The sequence below is a fragment of the Gobio gobio genome (genome assembly GCF_949357685.1).
Source record: "Gobio gobio genome assembly, chromosome: 25".
Classification (NCBI taxonomy): domain Eukaryota; kingdom Metazoa; phylum Chordata; class Actinopteri; order Cypriniformes; family Gobionidae; genus Gobio; species Gobio gobio.
Window position 1 is genome coordinate 4,050,235 of NC_137121.1, and position 13,517 is coordinate 4,063,751.

A 13,517-nucleotide genomic window follows, 5' to 3' on the forward strand; every position below is an offset into this window, starting at 1 on the left:
GACTTCGAGGACCTTGATAGAAATGTAGTGGAGTAAAAAGTACGATATTTTGTCTTTCAAATGTAGTTAAAGTAAAAGTTTCCCTAAAAAATAATACTACAGTAAAGTACAGATACTCCAAAAGTGTACTTAAGTACAGTACTCAAGTAAATGTACTTCGTTACTGTCCACCTCTGGTACTATGCTATAACATACCATAGTAGGAGTTGTTTTTGCTTTAAGACACATGATGGATTGCGTTTGTTTTTTGGGATGTGCAGTCCTCTCAGTTCCCACAATGCACCGCTCTTGGAATTCACTGTTACTCTTTGGCACCCGTTGTGAAGGTTTAGTCTATCCTGAGGCAAAGTTATTTGAGGAACGTCTGGTTAAACCAGGTCTTTTTTTTCCTGGCCATCCGATGCTAACACAACATGCCAGGGTTTTCAGAATAAATTGGATCTTGATGATGCTTCATCTTTCTTACCTTGAACAAATCTTTGAGTATTCAAGCATACACTTAAAATGAATCGTTTTGTCCTTATATATTTTGTAATTATACAATTGCTCTGTGAGTTCATAGAGTTAGAATGAGCTATATGTTTTCTATTTGGACACAGAATGTCTTATCTAGGTTGGCAGTTTGTTTGGGTTTTCCATTTAACAATGCCATTGTAGAGTCTGATATTTCATCTTATAATATTCGGTTAGCAGCAAACTATGATTGCAATATGGTGGAGAATCAGTGCGAAGGCCTCTGATTAGGTTTCATAGCACATTCAATTAAAGTTTGCATGAAATAAACATTGTAATTTCAAGATATAAAGCATACATGCAGTATATAAAGCCTAGCGGTTAAACATTGGGACTGGTAACTGGAAGGCTTCAAACCCAATCAAGGTCGATTTGATAAAACTACAACTGTTCACTAAACAGTTGTGATTGAAACGTCTGTATCTACTGTACTTAAAGTAAGTCGTTCTGATTTGTCGAACACAAACACATGTCCTTCCTATGCAAATGAGGCTTATTATATAATGCACATTGTTTGCATTTAGATTTATAGGTGATTCTATAATTGCAGGTACATTTGGTGATCAAAGTCAATTTTCCCTATTTTTTTTCTTTTTCTCAAATGGTTATATTTTAAAAATGTTAAATAATTTGTTACTCATTGATTACAAGATGTTACAGGCCATAACAAAATAATATTTTCTGTAAAAGTGTCTTACATAGATGAAAATCATGATTTCTTGTCTGAATTAGGCAGTGTATTTTTTCCTACTTGAGGATGACGGTTGCCCAGTTTGATAACCTATAAAACCAGACTGATTGGCTTGCTTGACAACACTAACATTTTCAAATTTTCAACACGATTGAGGTGAATATCGTGTGTTCGCGGCCCACTTCGCATCGCCTGGTGCGAATTCATGTCTATCCGCGTCTTTGCATTGACTTTGAAATTGCATTGACTCGTGCAAATAATTAAATTCGCATATGGTTTGCACACACCATAACAGAGTTGACGAACAATACTTTGAAGGGGTCATGAACTGACTTTTTCAATTTTTTTATACTGTTGACTGAGGTCAACTTATGTTAGCGTGGTTTTTACATTCAAAAACGTCATAATAAGTTATAGGCTATTTTCTACCCTGGTTTTGATGGGCGTACCGCACTGAAGACTTGGAAGTAAACGCCCATGGCTAGGATTGGCTAACAGTTTTGCATGTTTAATGAGCTTCAGCTCCCCTGTGAGTAGGCTACACTAGGGATTGTTTTGAAAGCATGTGAGAAACGGCAACCGGAATGATTCGTCCCACAGCGATCGCAGAATCTCTTTTTCAAACAAACAATGATTTATCTCTCATCCACCCACGATTGATTGGAATGTTATTTTTTTATTACTTGGCCCGCCCGATCGATGAATATAAGCATGAACCGTGCATCACACACACATACGCGCCAAGTACGTTGCAGGCTGCATGATCAAAACTTCCGTGATTGTATTTTTCCTTCAAATATCAAGTCAAGAGAGTGAATGCACATCAAGAAAGGAATGTTATTTTACTATTTAAGATGTTATGTTTCGGTAGCCCGTCTGAAAAACACAGCCTCAGGACGTTGGGCTTTGCGAGCCCTAGCCCATAACGTTACAAGTCCGAATCTGATCCCGATTCGCAATGAACCAACAACACCACAAATAAAGGATTCTTCAGCCTTTAACAGCATGCTAATGTTCAGTTAGACACATACACATAATCAATAGATGTCAAACGATCTGTAACAATGCAATACTGTCACATATAAAAACTTTTTTACTCACATACGTGGGGTTAATCTCATCCTGTCTGCAGTTCCAGTCTCTTGTTTACAAACGAATCCGCGGTGAAATGAAGGAACAAACGCGCAATGTCTTCCCCACGTGAGCTGGATATTTATTGAAAATTAAGTTCATCCATGCATTCATAATATTGGAATCCGAATGAAGCTTATGTGGTATGTTTAGAAATTACATAGTTTTCTGGGCCTGGTGTCAATAAAAGCTTTTCTTTGACTGGTGTTGCGACCTAGAAGTATAGAAGTATTGTTTTATAATTGTATAATTTCATAATGGGTATATGTTTAGAATTCTGTAAGGGAAAGTATTATAATTTCATTGTAATTTCATTTGATAAATATTCTGGATATTATTCGGGTATATGTTACTGAGAGGTGAAAGTTCAGTTATGATGATGTCATCGGCCAGCGCACGCGGAGAAGGGAGAGAAAACAGAAACGAGTGATCGTGATCGTCTAAAATATCACTGATGCATGAAGATTTTGTGTTGCTTTGTGTAAAAAAATAATTCCAACAGAACTGGCAAAATAAAGTTGCAAAAGAGAAGACGGAGTCTGTTTTAAGGGTGCAACATAAACTTGGTGTTTCCACCCAGTTGGAGTTAATCACGAAGCAAGCAAGATGAGCCACGAGTGATTCAACATCCTCAAAAACTGCAGTGCTCCAGAAACAGTGAAGGTAAAAACTTTCTATCATGTCAAAAGTGCAACAGATGTCGTCTGAGTGGGAAACGCTTGTAGCTGAGATAGAAGAAAAGTTACTGACACTGACAGCATCAGATTTGAACGATGTATGCTGGGCACTCAGTCTAACAGTGGAAACAAGTGAAAAAGACCTACCTCGTAAGCTAAGGAGAAATATCCTCCAGTATTTGGAAGGGGAAGATGTTATTTCACAAGAGGATGAAGGAATGTCTCTATTGCTGCAAGTAAATGACAAAATCGAGGCAATTAAAAGGAAAAGTGACGCTAATACAGTATTCGAGCCACAACAAATCGCGGAAGAGCGCCGCCCGGTGGTCAAAAATGTTATTGCACCCGACAGTCCAAATGAACAAGGAGAAAATGTTTCTGGCCCAAATGCAACAGGAGCAGCTTCTCAAAATGTTTCTTTTGTCCATCCACTGTACAGAAGAGAATTAAAAATAATTGGACAAATTGGAGAACCAAATCAAAAGGATAAATTAGCATACACTAGTTTAGAAAGACAAATCCAAAGAGCACTAAAAAAAGGATATGATGAGGGAGAAGTCGTAGAAGCTGTCATTCAAGCTATAGCTCCAGGAACAAAACTGAAAAGTTATCTTGAAAGTAGAGTTGATCTGTCATTGCAAGCGCTCAGACAGATATTACGGACTCATTACATTGAGAGGGATGCTACAGACTTGTACCACTCTCTCACGCGTGCTGTTCAAGATTCAAAAGAAACACCCATTCAGTTTCTAGTGCGAGCAATGGATCTGAGACAACAAATTGTCTTTGCTTCAGAAAGAGCTAAATCTGGTTTGAAGTACAGTACTGAGCTAATCCAAAATCAGTTTCTCCAAACAATACTCACTGGCCTCCATGATGATGCCATCCGTGCAGACATAAAGCCATACTTACAGGATTCAAAAGTTAAAGATGAAGTTCTCTTGGAGAAAATGACAGCTGCATACACGCTGGAAATGGAAAGAAAGAATAAGTTGTCAACTACATCAAAAACAAAGACAATAAAAATAGCAGCGGTTGGTGAGGAAAGCGAAGAATGTGGAAAGGAAAGCTACATTCACAAACCAAACAATAAGAATAAACACTGTGAGACAAACAAACGTGATACACTGATGGAAAAGGTTGACCAAGGTAATAAAGCTATATGTGAAGCTATTCAGGACCTCACCACTCAAATTGCTAGTCTTCACCAGGCCTCTAAGCCCCAACCAATGAGAGTGAGTGAACCACCAAACCGAAAATATCGACCACAACCAAAGACTGTAAACAGGAAACAGTGCCAGCAGTGTCAATTGTCAAATCCGGATGGAAGATGTAATCACTGTTATAAGTGTGGCAGCGCAGAACACTGGGCATCAGGTTGTAGAATGAGAAATATCTCAGCCAATACAAGCAAAATTGAAATTCACTCTCATCCTGCCGAAAACGCAGAAAACGTGGAGTTGTTCAGCTTAAGAGCACCACTCACTGGTAAACAACGACAAACAGCCAAACTAGTAGGGAAAAGATGCCTGGTTCGAGCCTCCCTAGGGGGAGTTGACACTTCAATACTGTGGGACACTGGTTCACAAGTATCAATAGTGGGAACTAACTGGAAAAGAACATACCTACCAGATGTCAAGGTGAGACCAGTGGAGGAGCTGCTTGAGGAGGGAGCATTGGAGCTTTCAGCTGCGAACGGAACGGACATTCCTTATGATGGATGGATGGAAGTTGAATTCACCTTGTCTAAGAATGCTGTGGCTGGTATGAGTGACAAACCTGTTGTAGTCCCAATCCTGGTTGCCAGCAGTGACATTGAACGCCCCATCATTGGCTTTAATGTGATTGAAGAACTAGCATTGACAAACGACACCTGTGGAGACTGTACTCCTTCTGGTCACATGGTGGAAAAGCTGTGCTCAGCTCTGGAGGTAGGGCGCAAAACGGCGAGAGCTGTCTTGTCTGTTTTAAGAAAACAAAAGCTTGAGAACCAACCCCACATAGCCAGAGTAGGCCGACAACCATTGACAATCCCAAAAAACAAAGTGGTAGCAGTGCCATGTGGCCGGCTAAATAAGAGAGTGTTTAGTTCGTCACATGTAGTGTTGGAGCCGAACCATGAGACACCATGGCCAACAGGTTTAGTCATTAGAGAGCAGTTAATCCAGCTCCCTTCAGAAGATAACAGTAAAATAGATGTTACTGTTGAAAACCTGACTGACAATGACATTATACTGAGTAGTCGCACAACACTTGGATGGCTGCACAGTGTTGGTGCCATTTACCCGTCACAGACGATGTCTACGATTGATCAGAGACCTGAGGCACAAGATAGCAGTAGTGTCACCTCATTTGCACAGCAACCCAGCCAGATACCACAAGCTGAGCCCTGGGATCCACCTGTAGACCTGAGCCATCTGTCGGATGACCAACGGCAACAGGTACAACAAATGCTCAGAGAGGAATGTGATGTTTTTGCAAAGGATGATTGGGACACAGGGTGTATCAAAGATTTGCAAATGGACATACAATTAAAAGATAATGTGCCGGTGCAGAGAACATACAATGCAATTCCTAGACACCTCTACCAAGAAGTGAAAACTCACATACAGGACTTACTCAGTCGAGGCTGGATCCAGAAGTCTTGTTCGTCATATTCTTCACCAGTGGTATGTGTCAGGAAGAAAGATGGAGGACTACGCCTGTGCATAGACTACAGACTGCTGAATGGGAAAACACAGCCGGATCGTCATCCAATCCCGAGAATACAGGAGATCCTGGAAAACCTGGGGGGCAACTCCTGGTTCACAGTGTTGGACCAGGGCAAGGCTTACCACCAGGGCTTCATGAATGAGAAAAGCAGACCCTGCACCGCATTCATAACACCATGGGGACTGTATGAATGGGTGAGGATCCCGTTTGGACTCACTAATGCGCCTGCAGCTTTTCAGCGCTACATGGAGGGATGCCTGGGAGATCTGAGAGATGAGGTGTGTGTCCCTTATTTGGATGATGTGTTAGTGTTTAGCTCCAGCTTTGAACAACACATCCAAAACGTGAGACAGGTACTTCAGCGGCAAAGAGAGAGTGGTATAAAACTGAGGCCAAAGAAATGTGACTTTTTCAAAAGTGAGGTCTGTTATGTGGGTCGAGTAATCTCTGCAGAGGGATACAAGATGAATCCCAAAGAGGGGGAAGCAGTTCAAGCACTGAAACATGAGACACCAACCACTGTGCGAGAGGTGAGAAAGCTGATGGGTTTCCTCAGTTACTATAGATCCTATATACCAGACTTCTCCAGGATAGCCAAGCCTCTTTACGAACTGTTAGCAAAGCCCAAGTCTGAACAGACGCAAAGCCAAAAGAGAAGGAATGTAAGCCGTAAGTCTGCTCAGTTGCCACCGTCCTATCCTGTCCAGTGGACAATAATTCACCAAGACATACTGAACAGAATGGTAGACCAGCTGACAAATCCACCAGTGATGGCATATCCAGACCTGGAGAAACCCTTTGTTCTTCACGTGGATGCCTCAGAAGAGGGCTTAGGTGCAGTTTTGTACCAGCGTCAAGAGGGTGTTCTTAGGGTCATTGCCTATGGCTCACGGACACTGTCACCGGCAGAAAAGAATTACAAGCTACATTCTGGCAAATTAGAATTCTTGGCACTAAAATGGGCCATCACGGAACGTTTTCGTGACTATCTGTTCCATGCACCCGACTTTGTTGTATATAGTGACAATAATCCCTTGACTTATGTCACAAGGTCAGCTAAACTCAACGCAGCAGGACATCGCTGGGTGGCAGAGCTGGCGGATTATAGATTCACATTAAAGTACAGACCCGGAACAGCCAACAGGGATGCAGATTTCCTGTCACGAAGACAAAAGCCCATTGAAGAGATCATGCGAGAGTGCACAGAGGAATGCCCTCAGGAAGCTATCAAATGCATCGGAAACGCTGTAGAAAAAGATAAAACCGAGGATGTTGATTGGATCTCTGCTGTCACATGTAACGTTGATGCACTGCCAGATGGGTGTAACATCTTAGAGCCAATCCAGCCCCTTGCAGTGGAAGACATCAGAGTTGCTCAAAATGCAGACTTAGCCATTAGCAGAGTTCTGGCTTTGAAAAAAACACATGCATCCTTGAAACATAAAGACAAGCTGGCAGAAAGTGACGCAGTGAGACAACTTCTCCGAGAGTGGCCCCGTCTAAGGATTGATGGGGATGGCATCCTCAAAAGAGAGACTGCGGCAAGAAAGCAGTTAGTTGTTCCTGAGTCCCTGAAGCCTATTGTGTACAAACATCTCCACGTGGAAATGGGACACTTAGGTGCTGATCGAATGTTGGCACTCGCAAGAGAACGGTTCTTCTGGCCAAAAATGAGACAGGCAATGGAACACTATGTTACCCAGATGTGTCGCTGCATAAAAAGGAAAAAACCAAACAGAATAATCAGGACACCTATCCAAAGCATTGAGACTTCTGCACCGTTTGAAATGATATCCATTGACTACGTACACTTGGACAAGTGTAAAGGGGGTGAGGAGTATATACTTGTAGTTGTGGATCATTTTACCAAATACGCACAGGCCTACGCAACAAAGGACAAGTCTGGGAAGACCGCAGCCAGAAAACTCTTTGATGATTTTATTATGCGTTTTGGTTTCCCATCCAAGATACACCATGATCAGGGAAAAGAGTTTGAAAATACTCTCTTTCGTAAGCTACAAGACTACTCTGGTATCCGCCATTCACGCACTTCACCATATCACCCTCAAGCTAATCCTGCAGAGCGCTTCAACAGAACGTTGCTGGGTATGTTGCGCACGCTTGAAGAGTCTCAGAAGTCAAGGTGGAAAGAACACCTAAACAAAGTGGTCCATGCTTATAACTCAACTGTTCATGAAGCAACGGGATTCTCTCCATTCTTCCTTCTCTTTGGTCGTGAGCCAACTTTACCAGTTGATCTAATGTTCCCCAAGAAAGGAGGAGAAAGGAACCAGTCACAGACTAACTATGCAGAGAAGTGGAGAGAGGTCATGCATGAAGCCTATGCTATTGCGAGGCAAAACATGAAGAAAAGTGCAAGGAGAGGACAGAAAAATTACAATCAGCGCACATGGAGTTCTGTTCTGGAGCCAGGTGATCATGTTCTGGTGAGAAATCTCACGCCTAGAGGCGGTACTGGAAAGCTACGTAGCCACTGGGAAGATATGATTCATGTTGTCAAGGGAAGACAAGGCCCTGATAGTCCAGTATACGTGATTGAACCATCCCAAGGAACAGGGAGAAGACGGGTGTTACATCGTAACTTACTTCTACCTTGTCCTTATCTGGTTGACGAGCCAGAAAGTCATGAACCCAACCTTGAAGAGAAAAGCAAAAGAAGAAAAGCAAAACAGACAACAAGAAAGGATCATACAGCCAGACATGATACTTACCGAACAGACACCGACAGTTCCAGTGAGGAGGAGTATTGTCTCTGGACAGCAGAGAGACATGCTGAGACACCTCTGAATGCTGAAGCAGAAGAGTTCTGTCCAGGAACAGAGATACTCAGAGACAGGCCGGAGAGGGCGCTTGTACCAGAGTTACAGCCTGAAAAAGAGCCTATTGAGGAGAGACATAGCTCTGAGAGAGAGATTGATGTGCCAGCTGTTGAATCAGAGGATGAGCAAAGTGATACTGAGATGTGGAGGAACAGGCCAAGGAGAGCTAGGCAGCCCAGGCGTGTCTACACCTATGACCAGCTAGGCCAGCCAACCTTTCAACAGCTGAAGACTTACCATGTTGGTGTGAAGACATCTGCAGGAACTGCCTGTGACTCTTCTGCCAGATCATCATTTGTGTATCCTTTCTATCATGCAAAGATATAAAACAGATAATCTTCGTATGTTAGTTTATAGTTAATGTTTATCAATCACAAGTTACAGTTCATGGTGATAGCTAACACGTAATACAGAACAGGAAATCTGGATAGTTATTTAAGTAATAAGTACAGAAGTGAGTTATTATCCTAGTATATTGGAATTAAGACAGTAGTGTAATATACGAACAGTAGTTACAGGAACAGTAGTTGTATGTACACTTACAGTATAGATTACTAAATGCATGGCTTTTGAATATGTAGACACATAAGTTTGGGTGTACATGGTATTTTCCTTGTCCCTTTTGTGAAGATTGGGGGGCCCACCAATACTTCAATGGATTATTCACCCTTTCATACTAATGGACTATGGATACTTAGTCTAGTATTGGTGCCATGAGAGACTTAAAAAAAAAAAAAAAAGAATACTGAGAGATAATATGTTGACCAGCCTGTAATGTATGATGCGTGCAGAAATACTTAACTGTTTACTTACCTTCCACTATGTGTTCTGTTATAGAGACATTGTTGATTAATAATGTGAAGATAGGAAAGAAAATGTTTGGAGACATTTTTTTTAGTGGGGGAGGGTGTTGCGACCTAGAAGTATAGAAGTATTGTTTTATAATTGTATAATTTCATAATGGGTATATGTTTAGAATTCTGTAAGGGAAAGTATTATAATTTCATTGTAATTTCATTTGATAAATATTCTGGATATTATTCGGGTATATGTTACTGAGAGGTGAAAGTTCAGTTATGATGATGTCATCGGCCAGCGCACGCGGAGAAGGGAGAGAAAACAGAAACGAGTGATCGTGATCGTCTAAAATATCACTGATGCATGAAGATTTTGTGTTGCTTTGTGTAAAAAAATAATTCCAACAGAACTGGCAAAATAAAGTTGCAAAAGAGAAGACGGAGTCTGTTTTAAGGGTGCAACACTAACAAGGAAGTTTTCAGCTCTGAAACTTACAGGATTACTATGACCTTTTATATATCAAAAGCTCAAGGGAAAGCGGATTTCTCAATTCATCACCTTTAATTAAATGTTAAAAAAGTAACTTGTGTTTGGCTAGCACTGAATTATTACAATTAAATGCTTTAAATAAGAATACAGGAAATCATTTTTGTTGGTGAACAGGTTTTTTTCCTTAACTTTTTGAAATGCAAAATATATCTCCAATAATAGAATCACCCTAACGCAACTTGCATTGCATTTCATGTTCATGCATTTACTGAAAAGCAAACTGAAAAGTATTTGGTTTAAAAGAGGCGTTAATATATGTGACCCGTGATGGCAAAATGAGTCGCAATGAGCGAAATGAAAATGAGTCATCTAATAAAAAATCTGACAAAAAATTACTGAGCTACACCTGTTTGGAGACTAAATATAGCCGAGTTACAGTTTTCTGATGGTTCCAAAACAAATCACCAGCAACCATACCTTACTTCCCTGGTAATAACACCACATTTTGCACTAAATCAACACTAAATATCTATAGGAAAAATATATATTCAACTTTTTCCCCATGATACCGCAATTGTTTGATTAACATTAATGAAACAGAGAGTCTATATATTAAGACCCACTCTAATGCACGTATGTCAGATGTTTTTCCCCAACAGTTAACCAAACTTTCACATAAGGCATAAACAATAATGTTTGCATGAATACTCGCCAAGACAGATATTTTGAAGTACTGTAATTATGTGTTTATGTGTATATCGCGTCTGAGGTGCTGACGTGTCGCTTTCATGGACAAAGGAAAGGTACTCCTCACAGAAAACATACAAATAAAGAGACTTTTAGATGTTTATTTGGGGCATTGAGATAGCTAGACGAAGGCTTAATGAACAAATTTTTGTGAAAATCTCAAAATTGACATTTTTGCCTGTAGCTCGAAATTATCCTGTGCGCATTCTGACTCTTTTTGCCCGCACGGGTCACATATACACTCACCTAAAGGATTATTAAGAACACCTGTTCAATTTCTCATTAATGCAATTATCTAATCAACCAATCACATGGCAGTTGCTTCAATCCATTTAGGGGTGTGGTCCTGGTCAAGACAATCTCCTGAACTCCACACTGAATGTCAGAATGGGAAAGAAAGGGGATTTAAGCAATTTTGAGCGTGGCATGGTTGTTGGTGCCAGACGGGCCGGTCTGAGTATTTCACAATCTGCTCAGTTACTGGGATTTTCATGCACAACCATTTCTAGGGTTTACAAAGAATGGTGTGAAAAGGGAAAAACATCCAGTATGAGGCAGTCCTGTGGGAGAAAATGCCTTGTTGATGCTAGAGGTCAGAGGAGAATGGGCCGACTGATTCAAGCTGATAGAAGAGCAACTTTGACTGAAATAACCACTCGTTACAACCGAGGTATGCAGCAAAGCATTTGTGAAGCCACAACACACACAACCTTGAGGCGGATGGGCTACAACAGCAGAAGACCCCACCGGGTACCACTCATCTCCACTACAAATAGGAAAAAGGGGCTACAATTTGCATGAGCTCACCAAAATTGGACAGTTGAAGACTGGAAAAATGTTCCCTGGTCTGATGAGCCTCGATTTCTGTTGAGACATTCAGATGGTAGAGTCAGAATTTGGCGTAAACAGAATGAGAACATGGATCCATCATGCCTTGTTACCACTGTGCAGGCTGGTGGTGGTGGTGTAATGGTGTGGGGGATGTTCTCTTGGCACACTTTAGGCCCCTTAGTGCCAATTGGGCATGGTTTAAATGCCACGGCCTACCTGAGCATTGTTTCTGACCATGTCCATCCCTTTATGAGCACCATGTCCCCATCCTCTGATGGCTACTTCCAGCAGGATAATGCACCGTCACAAAGCTCCAATCATTTCAAATTGGTTTCTTGAACATGACAATGAGTTCCCTGTACTAAAATGGCCCCCACAGTCACCAGATCTCAACCCAATAGAGCATCTTTGGGATGTGGTGGAACGGGAGCTTCGTGCCCTGGATGTGCATCCCACAAATCTCCATCAACTGCAAGATGCTCTCCTATCAATATGGGCCAACATTTCTAAAGAATGCTTTCAGCACCTTGTTGAATCAATGCCACGTAGAATTAAGGCAGTTCTGAAGGCGAAAGGGGGTCAAACACAGTATTAGTGTGTGTTCCTAATAATCCTTTAGGTGAGTGTATATACTGTGCCATATAATTATTATACATTTTTATTTTTTTTAGCCAGTTGTATTCGCACCGCTACCTAATTTGCATAATTCATATTTTGAATTGTGCGCTAACACAACAGCAAGTTCCTCCCTTTGACTTTGCTCACACATGACTCAAATCCATTTAGGTGTTTGTAGTCTGAACCGCAGAAACGGTGTGAAAACAGTGGTTTTTACAAACCCCATGGTTTTAAATGTAATTTTAGAAATGCATTACAGTCTGAAAAGTACGATCAAATTAGTATTAGTTGCAATATCCCGGATATAGACCGTCTGAACAAACGGATCCAGTTTCAGCACTTGCCCAGTGACAGTGCAGACAGTCAGACCTAAATATTGCATTTGATAAACAAATCAGAATTGGCTGCAAAGCCGTAACCTTGCATTCCTCCAGGAGCTGTACTTCAGATAAAAGCACCTGCTGATGACATTAGCAGATGCTGTTCTTAATCTTTTAGATGCATGAGTTTTCAAGAACTAAAAATATTTATATCCATTAGTGCATGAAGCAAAACAGTCCTTTGACTTCATTTAAGTGACATTCTAGAAAAATTGAAAAACAACATTCCTCTTGGTTCCTGGAGGGTAAATCACATTCCAGAAGGAAAAACGCGCCACACGGGTTTGTCTTGATGCACAGGAGGGAGCTTGGGAATTACAAGCCACAAAACACATACTTTCCAGAGCGCGCAAGTGGAGACGGGTCGAGACAAGTGCAAATACTTTCCACTTATTTACCTGTGCACATCAAAGACCCGCAGATTTCTCGAGTTATTCCACAGCGATGACAAACCTAAAAAAACAGGAAGCTGACGTCCAGGTTTGGAGGTTTTAGTGCAGTGGGAGTTTGGTTTATGATGTGTATTGTTGTGTGTGTCTGGGCTTTTACGAGTCTAAAACAATACCCTGTGTTTTAAAGGCTGTAAACTGGGGCCGTGTAGCGGCTCAGGACTAATTGATTCGTTTTAACACAGTCGGGATGGGTTACAGTAATGCCATTATTTGCTCTGGAATTCTGCAAGCACCTGGCTTTATGAATAACATCACGGTCTACCTAAAGCTGCTGTTTCTCACATACACTTCCTGTGAGTAAGGTCAAAATACCTGCGCGATCATGGATACAGTGAGGAAAATAAGTATTTGAACACCCTGCTATTTTGCAAATTCTGAAGGGGTCTGAAATTGTCATCGTAGGTGCATGTCCACTGTGAGAGACATAATCTAAAAAAAAAAAAATCCAGAAATCACAATGTATGATTTTTTAACTTTTTATTTGTATGATACAGCTGCAAATAAGTATTTGAACACCTGTCTATCAGCTAGAATTCTGACCCTCAAAGACCTGTTAGTCTGCCTTTAAAATGTCCACCTCCACTCCATTTATTTTCCTAAATTAGATGCACCTGTTTGAGGTCGTTAGCTGCATAAAG